The 15,815-nt window shown below is 36.7% G+C and overlaps 1 long non-coding RNA gene across 1 annotated transcript in view; it reads right to left on the bottom strand.

Annotated features, from left to right (window-relative positions):
* The window catches only part of LOC135298085 (uncharacterized), a 50,690-nt gene extending 36,436 nt beyond the window's left edge, over positions 1 to 14,254 (bottom strand). The window contains exon 1 of the long non-coding RNA XR_010360056.1: positions 14,176 to 14,254. This is a non-coding gene — a long non-coding RNA (uncharacterized LOC135298085). The remainder of the gene's footprint in view (positions 1 to 14,175) is intronic.
* Positions 14,255 to 15,815: the final 1,561 nt, after the last annotated feature.

Genomic DNA, 15,815 nt, shown 5'->3' with positions numbered 1-15,815 from the left:
TTGTTCTGTGTCTTCTTTGTTGTGAGGGCACATTGCTGGCCTAAGATCAGCACCAGTATCTCACCTGTTCTATTCCACAAAGTTGCTTTGTATTCTAGCTGACGAACCACGGATCACCACAGAACTATGCATTTTCCCTATATATCCTTTCACTTCCCTCTCTTTTGAGTTATCACCTGGGTTTTTGAGATGTCCGCTCTGAAATAAGAAGCTGTCTATCTTCTGCTCACCAGCCCTTGCAGTCATGACTCATTCCTAGTCAACCACTAATCAGGGCCGTAATTTGTAAGAGTTAATTCTTTAGGTATTCATTATTTCAAAATATTAATCATGATTCTTGCTTTGACATATTTTTGAGAAGACAATTTTTTATCAAGTCCCCAGCTTAAAAAGGCTGCTCATGCACCACTGTACACAGCAGGGTTATATTACATGATATATAGCATGCTTTTAAAAGAACATGGATATCTTGCCTTCTTTCCTTTCCCAGACATAAAAAACTCCAGTACATATTTTTTGTACAGATGTTTTCTCACAAGCAATTATATCAAGAACTTCCACATCTAATAACATGGTACAGAATAGAAAGAAAATCCCTTGAAGCATAAAAAATAACTACATTCTTAGAAGAAAACAAGCTTCTCCATCTTGTATATTATTTTTTAGCTGGTCTGGAGACACTCATGATGATGGTGTACAGCTCAGTTATTCCCTCTTTGCTATGAGAACCTTTGGGATAATTCTATTGCTGTCCCTGTTTCATTGACCCAGTATCTCATGGCTTCAGGTTTTGGTTTCATGATATCATCTGTATCTTCCAGGGAAAAACCCCACACACTTTTATTGCTCTTTGCAATTTCAGAAAAAAAATTATAGCCATAAAAGGGTCTCAAGTCGATAGAAATATAATGTGCAGTCTAGGATTTGATTAATAACACAAAAAGGTGACTTTCTTGGCATCATGACAGTGTACCCCATAAATAAAACAAGGCTACATTATCATATGCATTATAGAGTAAAAAAAAATAGCTTATTAGACAATAGTAGCGCAGACATGAACCATAAGACTTCAGAGATTTCATTCTAGTGCAGGTGGCAGAATTATTTACTGCCTCTGGGTCATGTCAATCCTAGGTTCCTTAAATTCATACTGAGGGAATATACCTTTCCAGCTTTAACACAGGAGAGAAAATTATTTCAAAGGAAACATGTTATAGATGGTACAGAGTGTGAGGATAGGTAAACAATTTGTCCACTGCTCAAATGCAGTGCAAATTGTGAGAATTTCACAAGAAAAACTTACATTTTACATGTTTATTTAAATAATTTCATCTGTTATTTCTTTCAAAATGTTGAAAATTTGACCTCCCCTCCAGGAAAACCCAATTTCCATTTAAGTCCTACAAATACTCATTTCTTTTCCCTCAACATTTAACTTGTCTCTGTGCTCAGTGCAGGATGTTTCTCCTGTCTTCGAGCTTGTTAGTAAATTCCTTATATTTTGCAGGAGGGTACTTCATACCAAGAACTCTGTGCCAAGTTCTGCTGCAGGATGAAGAGGTTAAGGAATTTATGTAACCTTCAATCTTTTAAATGGATCCCCACGTTTGTGGGGAAACAAAGCCCAGCAGAAGTGCTTTGCAAACGTTGCCTAAGCCAGGGAAGCATATTTTATTGCTAAGTATAAAATGTATAACACCAGCATCAGTCTAAAGGGTACCAACAATTTGAAATCAGCCCTTCAGAACTGATCTCACAAGGTAATTTTCCACACAGTAAATTAGCCTACAATTTACCTTACAAAAATACAGAGAAGGATGGTTTTCTGGAAGAGTCAGGTGCCCCTCTCTTTGTGATATGGATATTCTGCTAATTTATGTTGTCTGTAGGACATATGGAAGTTGAAGCTCAGACAGATAGAACAACTTTTCAGGGTATCTTTGACAGGAAAATTACTTTTGTAAGAAGTATTATGCACAATTGCCAAATGGGAAAAAGTAAAATAGTCAACAGTTTTTGTAACTATAAAAGTCTACAGAATGAACATCAACTTCACTGCAGTGAAAAAGACACCAGGGAATTGATGTCAGCCCTAGCTTCCCCTTTCAACCTAACTCAGAATCTTATATTGTTGTATAAAGATCCTTTTTTTTGACAGCTGGACTGAAAATGAAGAGTCAAAGAAATAACAAATGACATCTATCTAGTTAGTTTAAAGTACTGGACTTCTTCAGGTACAAAGGAGTAATTTATGATGCAGGTCAGTATCTAAATTGCACTGTTGGCAGGGAGAGGATAGAGTTGGATGAAGTCTTGGCTGCTTCACACTCAAAGCAGAATTACAGCAGGGACTAAAATAAACTTTCCCTCAGAGGTTACAGGACTTCAGTGCTGCAAATGTAATCAGCCCAAAACAGTACTTTGTTTTAATTTCTTAGTTTAAATATCTTCAACTTTGAAATGGAGGATGGCTTTTTTTTTTTCTTTAAAGTGAAAAACCTTTTTAAGTTTTTGGTACTTTATGGTCTTTAGCAAAACAGTTAATGTTTTTCATATAATGTGTATTTCTGTGGAAAATTCTTCTGGTCAACAGCTCTTCCCAAGTTAACATCAAATGGTAAGTCTTTCGGGTCCTCATCTACTATTAATAAAAAAAACCAAAACAATTACATAGCTCTACATCTAAGATCTTATAAAAACATTTGTATCCCAGGTTTGGGTCCTCCCTCTAAAAAGTAACTCTCCACAGGGAATCACCAATTAGAGGGTGATGCCCACAGGAGACACTAATAGGTCCATTAAGATTTCATATTTTAATGAGGTATCTGTAGAAAATCATAAAAACTCTAAAAATTTGTGTAGCATAAAGAGTGGTGAAACAGTAAATAACTACATTGAAAGGCCAGTCACAATATGAAATATGGTCAGTGTCACAGCACTTTGCAGGTGAGGTGGGAGCCCAACCTACACACCCAGTCCCTCATTAGGCTTCTGTAATTAGTGATTGGGACATTCTGATGCAACTAAATTACATAGTGCAACCTCAGCCAGCACCAGAAGTAGCTTGTCAGCGTTGTATGGATTCTAAATAGCTCCAGTCTGTTAAAAAGGGATTTTTTTGCTGACAAACTTGAAGCAGCCCTTAGAAAAATTACACTGTGGCTGTACAATCAAAGGGCTGCTGTGGAGTGGAGGGTGTCACACAAAGATTTAAACCATTCATCATGACAGAAGCTCCAGCCCAGTGTTATGATCAGGGAGCCCAAGAAATTTTGGGTTGTGTAAAGACAAACAAGGACAGCAAATGTAGGGAGGGAATTGTACTGCTGTCTGCAATGTTGTTTGTGTGGGACTTACACGTGAGGTTTGGGTGCCACAGGGCTGCAAAGGAGAATATTCCAGAGGGGTAGTGAATTCTGTTTCATTCTGTATATGCACACAGGCTGAGGCTGTTTTCTGATAAACATGCTTTAGGCATATCTACCATATGCTTCAGTGAAACCAAAGCTATAAGGCCAAATATGAAGAAGGGTTTGTAATGCAGAGATCAATTGGAATGATATAATTTTGATCAATTTTGATATTAAAATAAATTTTAAGAAATGTTAAAGCCCAGTAGATTAATATAAGGCAGAGCAGAAGACCTTCTGCAAAATGCCTTTCCTTGGCAAGATGGAGAAAATTCACAGCATTTCTATGATGTCCAGAAATATATAAAAGAAATTAATGCTACATTTCGTGTGAGCCTCAGCAGAGTATGTATTAAATTGTAAAAATTCTGGGATTGATACTCTTCTGCAGAAAAACATTAAAAATTACATTAATACTTCTCTCAAAGTTTATAAGTGAGGGAGAATGAATACAGGAAGGAAATTACTCTCAGTGGGAGAAAATTATTTGAATTTTACTAGGTTGAAAGGAATCAGGAGTGCTGTATGAATTAAGCATGATATAAATCTACAGCCTGAAAGAAATACCCTAATAATAAATTTACAAGTTAAAAAGATCAAGACCTAAGTTAGTAGTGATAGTAAGATCTGTTTGTTTCAACCTGATCAACAAGGAAACCTGAAATCACCAGCAAAGTTTCAAGAGTGCTTTTGAAGAAATCAAAGGGAATTCTGCCATGCTACTCAGCAAGAGCTCTTTTTTCCTGAATACCCTCCCCACTACTTTTCCATGTGTAATTCAAAGATTCAACTTACCACATTCCTGAACATTACTATTCCTGTAACTGAAGTTCTCCATCACATAATAGAAAGCCTTCACCACAAGCCTTTTGCATACTGCTCACCAAATTTCTAACCTGTAACCTTGCAATTGCTTTAGTGGTGAAATATGAGTTTAACCTGCATGCTAACCCAGTTGTGTGAAAGGAAGAACTGGCATTGGGTGGCGTAAACCTGGATTGAAATTTTGCAATTGTGTACTTCAGACAGAGATTTAAACAAACAAGGCTGTATAGCTACATAAAGCTTCACACCACCCCTAAAGCTAAACAGACTTATTTTCCTACTATTAGTTACAGATAAAGTAGGAATTCATTACAGAAAAGAAAAAGGTCAGGAAGATAGTGTCTTCTGGTGTTCAATATCAGCTACAACTATAGACATCCTAGGAGGAGAAGGGAATGTTGCATTAATTCTGAAGGGGCTGTAAGAATACATGAAAAAGCAGAGCATCCTGGAAATTTAAGAGAAAGAACTTCAACTGGTTGCACTATCTGAAGACCAGTTTCAAGTCTGTTGAAACCAGCTGCTCCTTTCTCAGCATGTCCTTCAAGTTTCTTTTTTTTTAAACACTGTTCACAAGAGAAAAAAAGCATTGTTAGCTGAAACTCACTCCTGTCCTCAAGTACTAGACAGTGTACAAAAACTTTATGGCTGCAGACTCTGCACATAATCATGTTTATTTTTTAGGTGCTATTCAGCTGATACTTTCTTCCCTGTTGGGAATCCAAACCTGTTTACAAACTGTTTATCAACCCTCTTTATCACTGGCCACATGCTGTCCTTTACATTTGGTTCTGGTAAAAATCTTCATCCCCACAAAATATTTGATCTTAAAGAGATGTCTGGAGAGAGTATTACTTTCACAGAGCCAAAACTCCCAAAAGCCTTTACATCAGAAAATATACAAAATGATGTTCTGGGTGTATGAAAAACGAGCCTTGGGAGACACCATGATTATCTGATGTATAAACATCAGTTTGAAGACTTTTGCTGAAGAGCAATGAAGAAATGATTCTGAAGGAAGCAGTGTAAAAAACCATTTTGTTGAAACTACCAAGAGCGCGTAGGGGGTAGGAGAGGGCAGGAGAATTTCCACTCAACAGACATTTATTCTGTTCAGCCTTTACTCCCACATTTGTAAAAGTGTTAGTCTGGGAGCCACGTGGTATAGTAGAAAAGCTAGAATAGCACTGGTGAACAACTGTCTTTAAAAAAAACCCAAAAAAACAACAGACAGCAATTGTGGTCCAAACACCTGACTTCCACTGATTGACAGTAACTCACGGGAAGAATATAATAGATGAGAATGAAGGAATTATGTGGCACTACTCATCTCTTTGCCCATTTATATGCACCCAAGGGCACAGAAGCACAAACCCTCAAAATTCTAACCTTTTAAAAATTGTACTTCTATAAAGAAGTATTTCCCACATTGGTATTGCTGTTTTCTTCTCCCAGTGTCATGCCTGATTCCCTTTTTTGCAACTCGGTTTTCAGGTCAGGCTCACCAGGCATGGATGTGCAAGTGTTGCCTGCTAAAGGCATCTAGAAGTACGAGGGCTGTCCCAGAAATCAGGATTTTTATTTGATCAATAGCTTTTGCTACTGGAGGATACACCCTGACCCCTGTCTGAATCAGAGCTGTTTGGCGGCTGACAGCACCCTAAAGAAAAATGTGGTAATCTAAAAAACACCAACAACTAAAAAAATTGATGGGGGGGGGGGGAGGAGGGGAGACAGTACTTACCAGGAAAATAAATGAACTGCCAGCAAAAGTAATAATTACTATTACAATGAAAATTCTCTTGCATGAATCATATTAGAGAAGACTACTGCTACACTTACAAATGTACCTATGCTCACACACATTGAGATCCATCTGCAGGCAAATGCTATTTTTATCCCTTAAAATCTAGTTTCATATTTATTGCAAACTTTACTTTGTAAAAGAAAGTTGACAGATATACTTTGTTGATAACTTCATTAAAACACACCCAAACAGAATAATTAACGGCTTCTCTGGTCTCCTTCAACTGTATTAACAATCATGGTTGATAAAAGATCTGTTCCCATCAAAGAGATAACAGATTTTCCCCTAAGAGGATTCCGTTAATGCCCAGCAACTGTTGATTGTACTGTGAGGAATGAGGTACTTGAGCAGTGTAAAAATACATCTGCTGTGGAAATCTTCTGATATTGTTAAAGAAAAAGCTGTTTGTAATAGTAAATGCTCAATAAAACACTAAAAAGATATTGTGCTCTCTATTTGCTTCAAATAAAGTTTTCAAGCAAACAGTAAACTATGTCTACTGCTAACTACTCTTATATCTCTTGCTGCCTCTATCTGCACAAGAAAATAGGTAAAATATAGTTATAATTCATGTCTGTAGAAAGTAGAATAGAAAAAACTTTTATATATCAAAGCAAGTTACCTGCCTGTAGTCCACAACCTGGTTCCCACCAATTATTAATAAAAAATAAAATTAAATCCTACTGCAATTCATAAGAATTAAAATATCTGGTATTAAATCATATTTTATTGGTAGCTGAAGTATTTTCCTCTGAAGCTTCTCAAATCTACCTGATTATAGAAAACACTATGAAATTTTAGCCATTTAACATTTCTGCTACTAGACAGATCTTTGAAGAAAGCAGGAGGTTGCTTATTAGAGAACTTGGTCTACAAAAGAAAAAAGTCTGTCTTCTCAAAGCAAACAAACAGTATAAACTTTGTCAAGATAACCTTGAGAATATAAAGAAATTCAAGCCTCTTCTCAAAAACAGAGCAGTTTTAGTTCATCAGTTCTCAAAGGCATATCTGTATTTATATCAGATGAATCAGGACAGTAACTGCTTTGCACACATCAACTTATCTTTCAAACCTGACCATATACCTCAGAAGTTGTTTTTTTTTTTTTGTCACCAGCATATTCTGAGGAGGACAGAAGTGCTGATGAGCAGTGACAGCTGTACAACATACAGTTGTACAGTTTGGAGCCATGGCACAGGCTGTACAGGAAATCCATTCTACATCCTCACACAAGGCCACAGGGGAGTAGCTTCCTCAGCCTCTGTGCTGCCCCTGTGCCTGTCTCCCCAGCCCCAGGGAAAGGGGGCAGCCAAGCTACTGCTGTGGCAGGCACACAGGAGACCAGCTAATCCTCCTTGCCAACTGGGTTTGGAAACTGAGGCCATGTCAAGAGGGGGCTAACCAGAGTTGAATCTGTCAAACCAACCCCTTCACCACAAACACCTGGAGAAACCCCATCAGGTTACTGGACTTCCTTTGTCTTGAGAAAATCTGCTTGTCCACTTACTGTTGTCCTGGGCCCCAGCACAGAACCCAAAGCCAGCCCTCTCCTGCCAGCCAAAGTCTCTGTGAGGCTTGTGAGGCACAGACACTGTGATAAAGACTCAGCTTCCAGAAATTACTGTGAAATCATGGAGCCAAGAGATTTATGTTGAGAACTGGAAATAACATTTAAATTGGTGTATAACAATAAGAAAAAGGAGTAATTTTTGAAGAAGAAAGATAATTTTCTATGTCTACTTTATTCAGGGAACACCAGTGTGAGTCAGTGATGGTGTTAAACAACTGCAGAACCCAGTATTTTATCCTGTTATTGCTATAGCAATACAAAGGACATGCCACTGCCACAAGAGATAATAGCATTTAAGTAGCATAGTAAGTGCTGTTATAAAATACTCTGAGTAAGTACAAGGTCATGCCAGTCCCTCAGAGAATACTTTCTTCATGTACCTTCCATCCTTCAGGAGAGTTTTAAATGTTTCAGACAAATCTACTTCTAACTCATTCTCTTTAACTATTCCTGACATACTCTGATAATAGCTGTGATGGGTTTGCACTTGAAGATTTAACAACCCACCTTCTTCACTTACTGAAACTTGTGCTGAATTTGTGATGAGCCTAAATATCTCACACCAGTTTCCCCTGCAACTGACAAATGTCTCAAACATGTGATGACCAAACAGGGCAGAAGGAGAGGGTGGGGGGAAAATAGACATTGCCTTTTTTGTTGCAGAGGTGTGGTGTAAAAGCAGGGGAATTTAAAGAGACAATATTGTGTGCTTTACACCTTCCTTTGCCAGACTACCATCAGTTGATCACACAGTCATTCTACCAGCAGTAAACATAAGCCAAGAGATAATAACTGTATGATTAAGGTTGAATATGCCACTCCAAGGCTTCATATCCCAAGCCAGAAGGAACAGATTTCTTCCTTTGAGAGCATGGCCTCAATTTTATCCAGTAGAAGAAATTCATCTCACTTTAAACCTAAACATTAAGAAACACTTCCTGGTATTACAGACAAACTGCATGCATGTCAGTGAACTGCTGGAAGTATGTCTAGCCTTTAACAAAAGAACTTTGTCTTCTCTATGAGTGCAGAAGTCTAACAATAAGATATTTATATGCACTCTGTTGTTTAAAGAGACAAGAACACATGCTCTGTTAATTAAGCTTTTTTTTTGGTCTTATTCTGAAGCATTCAAGAATTTCAAAAAAGACATTTTTAATTATGACACACTTCAAGTCATTATTTGAATTTAGCATTTTGTTATCCTTCTGGGGATTCAGTCCTGCTATTGACCATACCTCTCAGCTGGCTTTGCCAAAACAGATCTTTGGTGTCTTCTTCTGTGCCTGCTAAAGGAGATTGACAGCATCACTGAAGCTACAACAAGCTTTAATTCAGAACACAATAAGTGGCTTAATAAATGTATAGTCAGTTGAAAGCAAACAAGCATGAAAAGGGTGATTTTTTTGATATTCTGCTTTATAATTCAGATAAATGCTGTTAAATACTGTGTGTTAAATATTGTGTGCTGTTAAAAATTGCTGTTAAATATATGTGCCTCTGCCTTTTTTCTGGCAAAACAATACTTTAAACCAAAACACTACACATACACATGAACTTTTCCCTGTGTTTTCATTTCATCTACCCTCTGTTGATCCCCACTGTAACATGTTACAGAAATAAAATTTATTGTTTTTGCATAGCAAGTAATAAAGAAAAAACATGTTTTTGGAGGATGCTTTTATGGGGTGGTGAGAGAGAAACAAGTTCACATTGGGCATCATTAGAATGATATATATGCCCATTAACATATAATTAATTAACCAAAAAAATATAATCTCTAATTCATTGTTCCATTTTAAAATATTTTAAAACTGTAACAAAATGTGAAAACAAATGTAGTGTGTTTAAGACTAGAATCTGGACATCTAAGTGTTCAGATCATAAAAAAAAGGTTCAGAAAATTGTAGTTTTAATCACAAAAATATTTACAATGGTAAACCTGCAACCTGACAATGTCATCAAAAAATACAGAATGATACGCATAATAAAATATGCAGAAATTATCTGAATTTCTAATACAGTGCATGGTTGGAAAATTTCTAGCTTTAAGACAAAATATTCATGCACAGCAGAAATTCTTTGACACCATACACCAAATCAGACAACAATGTGACTGGATATATAAATTAACAATATACTAAAATAGAGCAAGTCAGGGGGGAATGTAGCAGCAAACATCTTAGCTTCAAAATTAATATTTTTCCTTCTCTTATGTTTATTGCCATTCCTAATTTCATTGCTTTATACTCACAGAACAGATTTTCAGGTTTCAATTTTTACTAGTTTTCCAGTCTCGTCATTTCCATTTTATTTCTTTTCTAAGGTGTGAACACATGACTGCAAAAATGATTTTTTTTCCTTGTTAGAAGGTCATAAAACTTCCAGAGTTTCTATTTGACTTGGAGCTACGCAATTAAGCATTGATATGTGTCTAAACTCAAGACCTTGGACATGTAGAGATGATACAATAGTTTGACAATTATAAAAAACATTCTTGTGATAGTAACCTTATTTCACCTGAAGGGTCAGGGAGGTGAGAAAAAGGTTTTTTACCACTGTTACTGTTCACAATTGTGCAGGTTTTGCATTCCATCACAACAATATTAACAAAAGAGCATAAAATAATAAAAATCAAAACACCTGCTTGTAACCTTGATTTATAAAGCTTTACTTGAAAAACAGATATACTGTTTCCACTGCACACCTAGCTACATATTTCAGACAGATAATAAGAGTCATTAAGTCCAAAAAGGCTGAAACATTATATTCTGATGAAAGGAACAGCATTGCTTGGATACGCTGTATGGTTTGGACAGAAAAAGCCGCTTTTCAGAGCGTTACAAGGAGATGAAAGTCAAGAGATAAATGCTCCCAGCCTCCGCTGGAATATTTTGCAGCAACACCAAGAATAACACCAAGAACACCCAAAGTAGTTAGCAGGGCTCTCAACAGAACAAGAAACTTAAAAAAGAAATATAAAAACCAATCTCAAGAAGTTTGGAAGCAGACATTGTTCTCTTTAGAGGATTACAATTGTTCGGTTTAGATGTGCACACATTAAGTGTTGTGAGTACAGAAGAAAAACAAGTAAGATCACCCTTGAAAAGCAAACTCACCCTCCTCCTTTCCTGGCTCTTAGATTTCTTGCCAAAAGCAAAGGTAGATTTCACTACTTGAGAAGCAAAGATGACTGATCCTTTGAGTTGGGTGTGTGTGTTTGTTTGTTTGTGGTTTTAAGCCTTTTCAAGTCTGCTTTGGAAACAGTATTGTTCCACTCAGAAAAGCAGGATTTAAGGTGAAATCAGTAAGCATATCAAAATGGCTGAGTTGAGGAACTATGAAAGGTTTTTGAAGCCTTAAAATATTCAGTCACACTAAAATTTCCCCATCATGTGCACATATGCTGTTGGAAAAAAATCACTTTCCACTAGATGCCCAACAACAGTGTTTTTGGCATGTGTTTCTCCTTGGAATAAGCATTTTCCAATAGCCAGTCAGATTTTGGTTCCTGCCCTGTCCTTCAGCTGTATAATTTCTAACACCTTGTCCAAGGACAAAATTGTCACTTCAATATTTAATAGTTATGGGCCTGGTTGATCCAAGACTAGAAGCTTTAATAACATACATGACAAGAATAATGCTTAATAATATAATGCATAAAAAATGTTCTTCATTTCCCAAATTTTTAATACACCAAACACCTTAGAATCAATAGATTTCAGAGATTTATGTGTCAGTTCCGATTTGCTAAACCCAGGACAGAAGGAATACAATTATTTGCTAAAACAAAACCAGAATTTTTCCTGAAGTTTAACTGCAGCACATTTTGGAGTTTGCTGGAGGCAACAGTATTACTGCTACTCCGTGTTTTTCCCAAACCCAACAACATAATTCAGAGCTCCTAAATCATCAAAATACAGGCAGTGTAGCTCCTTTCATAGCCTCTGAAGATCACTGGATGTCTCTAGAGAAAATATTTTATTCTGAGAGTTTTGAGTCAGATTTCTTGATCAAAGAGATTGGGTTATTAAAGCTCAACTGAACTCCCAAATATTTTGATTTTCACATGTCAGTTTTCCTGGAAACACACAAACACCATCCTCTGCTTCATCAACAGCATGACAAAACTCAGACTGGTCCAATGGTTTGAACCTGTATTGTCCCTTCCATATAATTATTCCTTGTCAGGAGGTCTGAAGAAAACAAACCACAATAGCAGCTGGGGAACTCTTGAAAATTTTTTGAGTTTTATATATTTTTTTTTAATAGAAATGTCCAACTCAACAATAAGGTAAGCCACAAAAAAGTATTAATAATAATTATTAATTTGTTATTTATAATTATAAATTTATTATTAGCTGAAGTAAGAAGAATCCCACTTCATTAGTGTACACTGGCTATTATATGGCTGTCTGGGAACTGCTAATAACAATGTCTCATTCTAGCTTACAGTAATAGGACAAGGTATATGCCCAATTAAAAAAAAAAAGCCTATTCCATTGTTAAAACTTCAGACTGCCACATGTGGAACAACTCAAACTGTGCATGCGAAACTAACATTTATGTTGAAGAGCAAAAAAGGAGAGGAAAAACGAAAAATACCTGAGAGAGGATTATTTTCTCTGAAACCGATGGAAAACAGTTCTTATGATGAACCAACTTGAATGCCACTCTGTGAACTGCTTTGAATTACACAATTCAGCATTACACAAAAGGTGACCTTTTCAGTATGCTTTATGCAAGCTTCAGTATTCTTTATGTGAGTTCCCTGGATGTTCAGACCCTTTCCCCCAAAGGTTAGTCTGGTAATAATCAGGAAGGAAAAAAGGGAGCAAGCTATTCTACTAAAGTTAGAGTGTTCAGATCTATTCAGTATCTTTTTAGTTATTCCCGAAGTTTTGGAACAAGGCCTGTTTCCAAGAAGGGCCAAATGCTCTGCTTCATTGGAAAAAGCTCTGCCTAGAAGAATTCACATTGGACTGATATGCATTTAGTTACGTACTTTAGAAAGCAAGAATTTAAGTTTGTAACAGGTTGGGCAAGCTACTTCTGGGCACAGTCTGCCACAAGCTTCTGAATAAAATACTCGAGTTCTGTAATCAGCAGAACTAAAAAACCATGCTGTGCATGGCTGTGTCTCGTGGTATGATGACTAGACACCTAACAAGGTACAAGTCTTCAATGCCGTTGGAGGCAACTGAGGAATCTTGTGATAGCTGAGAGCTAGGCACACATTTCTTTTGTGTTTATCCACACCAAAAACTAGGCCTGATTTTTGTTTTTTCCTTTTTATTGAAGCTCACTCATGATTCATTTTGATTCTCTGCATGTTGCAGTTTGTTTCATCAGGACTTATATTTCTATGCTCAACAGTTGACCTTTCAGCTGTATATGATTTTTAAATTACACAAATTGGCTTTTGCTAGACCCTTTAGAGCCTCACATTTCCAAAACATGAGCAATCCATAACACAATCTGGAGAAGGCACAAAGTGCTATAAGCCTTTTCATTTCTTTTTAGTTCTCCCTACCTTATAGGTTTCCTCCCATCTCCAATGAAATATGTATTACTGTCACAGGTGTTTGTCAGCAACCAGAACACATCTATCAATTTAGCACTTGAGGAATTCATATCTACTTTTCTGAGCAATTCTCAGCCTACAGTCTTTTCCAAACAATTGAACTGAATTTCTGAATAAATAAAAAAAGAACACAAAGGGGGCTCACTTAATAATTTTTTTTCCAAATGTGATATTTGTTTTCCTTAATTTCTCTGTTTTCACAGATGTGCTTCTAAGCGAAGACTACTTTGAATCTCTAAGACTTTTCATTCGCCGTATGCTAAACATCCTCCCAATCAATTTCTTTTTGGACTTCACTTGCTACAAGTCCTGCTTAACATTCTTTATTTACTTAAGCATTATAGACAACCATCAATTCAGTCTCATTTTTGCCTAAGTTGGGGTTTTTTTTGGTTTTTTTTTTTCCCCTCACAGCATAACAGGAAAAACATTACAAATCACATTTATTAACTCAAGCTACAGAAAAGGCACATGGTGTGACTCTTGGCGATGGCCTGTGCTGAGCTAAGAGCTGGGCTCAATGATCCTTGTGGGTCCCTTCAAACTCAAGAAATTCTTCAATTCTGTGAACTTGTAGTCTGTCTACAGTTTTCCTTTCCAAGTTTCTTCTACTTAATAGTGTCTGGGTGTAGCTTATGGCACAAAGCTCAATTTACAACTTTACCTCGAAACATGAATCAGCTAAAATGATTGCTCACCCACAAAAATACAAGAAGTGCCACTCATTCATATATATAAAAAAAGAGATGAAGACCTCATTTTCCATACCAATTTTCAGACCCACACATTCCCATAGGTTTTCTCTCCCTCTGCCCCACCTCATCCCAGAACTACAAATGCATTAAAAATTTGCATCTTCACTGGCCACCCAAGAAACCAAATAACAAATCTCACAAGGGTAATGCATATTTTAAAAACCTAAAGCAATGCAGTACCATGAGCTGATCTCTTAAAACAAAGAGACTGCCTTAATACATACCACACACACCCTTGGCTGCAGTACATCTCTGCATCCCCCTCACAGACAGTGGTGCTCTAGAGAGAGCTCTTAGCTATCTCCTCTTTTTTTACCTCCTGTCTTTCAGGGCTATTTGTAGGGAGAGCACTTAGGGATGACATTAATTGCATCATTGCCCTGAGGTCAATCAACATTTCATAGCCCCACCTGACAATCTAGTCACCACAGGCGAGTATTATTAGTATTACAAATATTTTGTGATCTCCAGCTCTGAGATCTCCATCTAAATAAATACTCTGTCTTCCTATCTACTTCTAAAAGTCTTTTCAATATGACATGCTAACTGGTAGGAAGACTGAATATAAAGATTAATGTACAAAGCAGCATCCCATCTGTCTTACCCTTAAGACTTAAAGAGATTAGATTCTTATGTGCTTATAATGAATTGTTAAAAAGTTCAAATCTTCTTGCTTAGGCAAATAGCAAATATTAATGATGGTCACTTTCAATGACCACTAGAGAGTCACTGCTCTGTGAATGCAGAAAAAACTTGACCTGTTTAGCTGCAAATGGAAAGATACTTGTAAACATAACCTGAAATAGCACACTGGTCAAAAAGGAGAGAGGAGATTTCTATAACTTTATAAAGGGCAATGCTGTCCACTGATGTAATTAAATTTTGGAATACTAAAAAGCCTGTGTTTGTATAGCAAATTATTTTGAAACTAATAAATAAATATTGTCTCTCTAACAATGTTCTTTAGCTCTCCAGTGAAAACCATAATGGTAGACAGATTAAACAACAAATATAAGATATTGTTGAGGCAGAAAATATTAAAATTATTAAGAATCAATTGATGAAATATTGACTTAGAAAAAAAAAAATAAATCCACCAATGGCTGTTAGACATAATGACGCAGACAAAAACTTCAATTTCAAAAGTCTTCTCCAAACAGGAAATGCTAAATTATCTCACCACATTCCTAGTTAATAGCTACTGTTCAGCAGTATATCAAGTTTGTTGCATTTCTGCTGCTTCTCAGTATTCCTCCTGGCCTGCTTCTTAGAGGCAAGTCAATGAATTGGTTCCAAGAGAAAAATGAAGTTGCTTTCCCTCCCACAGGTACTTAACACACTTTATATCAGAGCAGCGAAGGACAGACTCAAGAGAAGTACAGGTTAGGGGAAATCTGTTTATCATCCCAAGAATGTTCCATATCTCAAGGACCAGAAGCAGAAACACAGTTAGACAGGAGCTAAATGAGGGAAGAAAAGCACACGCACAACAGCACAGTTCCTTTTACCTGTTTGCAATCCTGAGGATAGACAGCAAGAAGTTAACAATGAGAGACAATTAATTCCCTCTTCAGCTTCAGGAAAGAGCTGTCAATTACATTCAGCAATTAAACCTGGTTCTATATCACCTATTCTAGTATGAATGTGGAGACAAATTAGCAGCTGTATTTGCATCATAATGTACTGTGCTACCAGACTGGCAGAATTCCAAACAGACATTTACTGAAATATTTCATCAGCTTTGAGTCTGAAATATTTACAGTAAAAAGGTAAAGCCTGCATGGTGAAAAACTACCATTTCAAACTAGTCCGCTTTAGACCTAAGCTATCCAATATAGCCTGGAGGAGAACCAGGACTGATTTC

The sequence above is a fragment of the Passer domesticus genome, chromosome 3 (assembly GCF_036417665.1).
Source record: "Passer domesticus isolate bPasDom1 chromosome 3, bPasDom1.hap1, whole genome shotgun sequence".
Classification (NCBI taxonomy): domain Eukaryota; kingdom Metazoa; phylum Chordata; class Aves; order Passeriformes; family Passeridae; genus Passer; species Passer domesticus.
The sequence above is the reverse complement of the archived record's forward strand: the minus strand, read 5'-3'. Positions and strand labels throughout refer to the sequence as shown.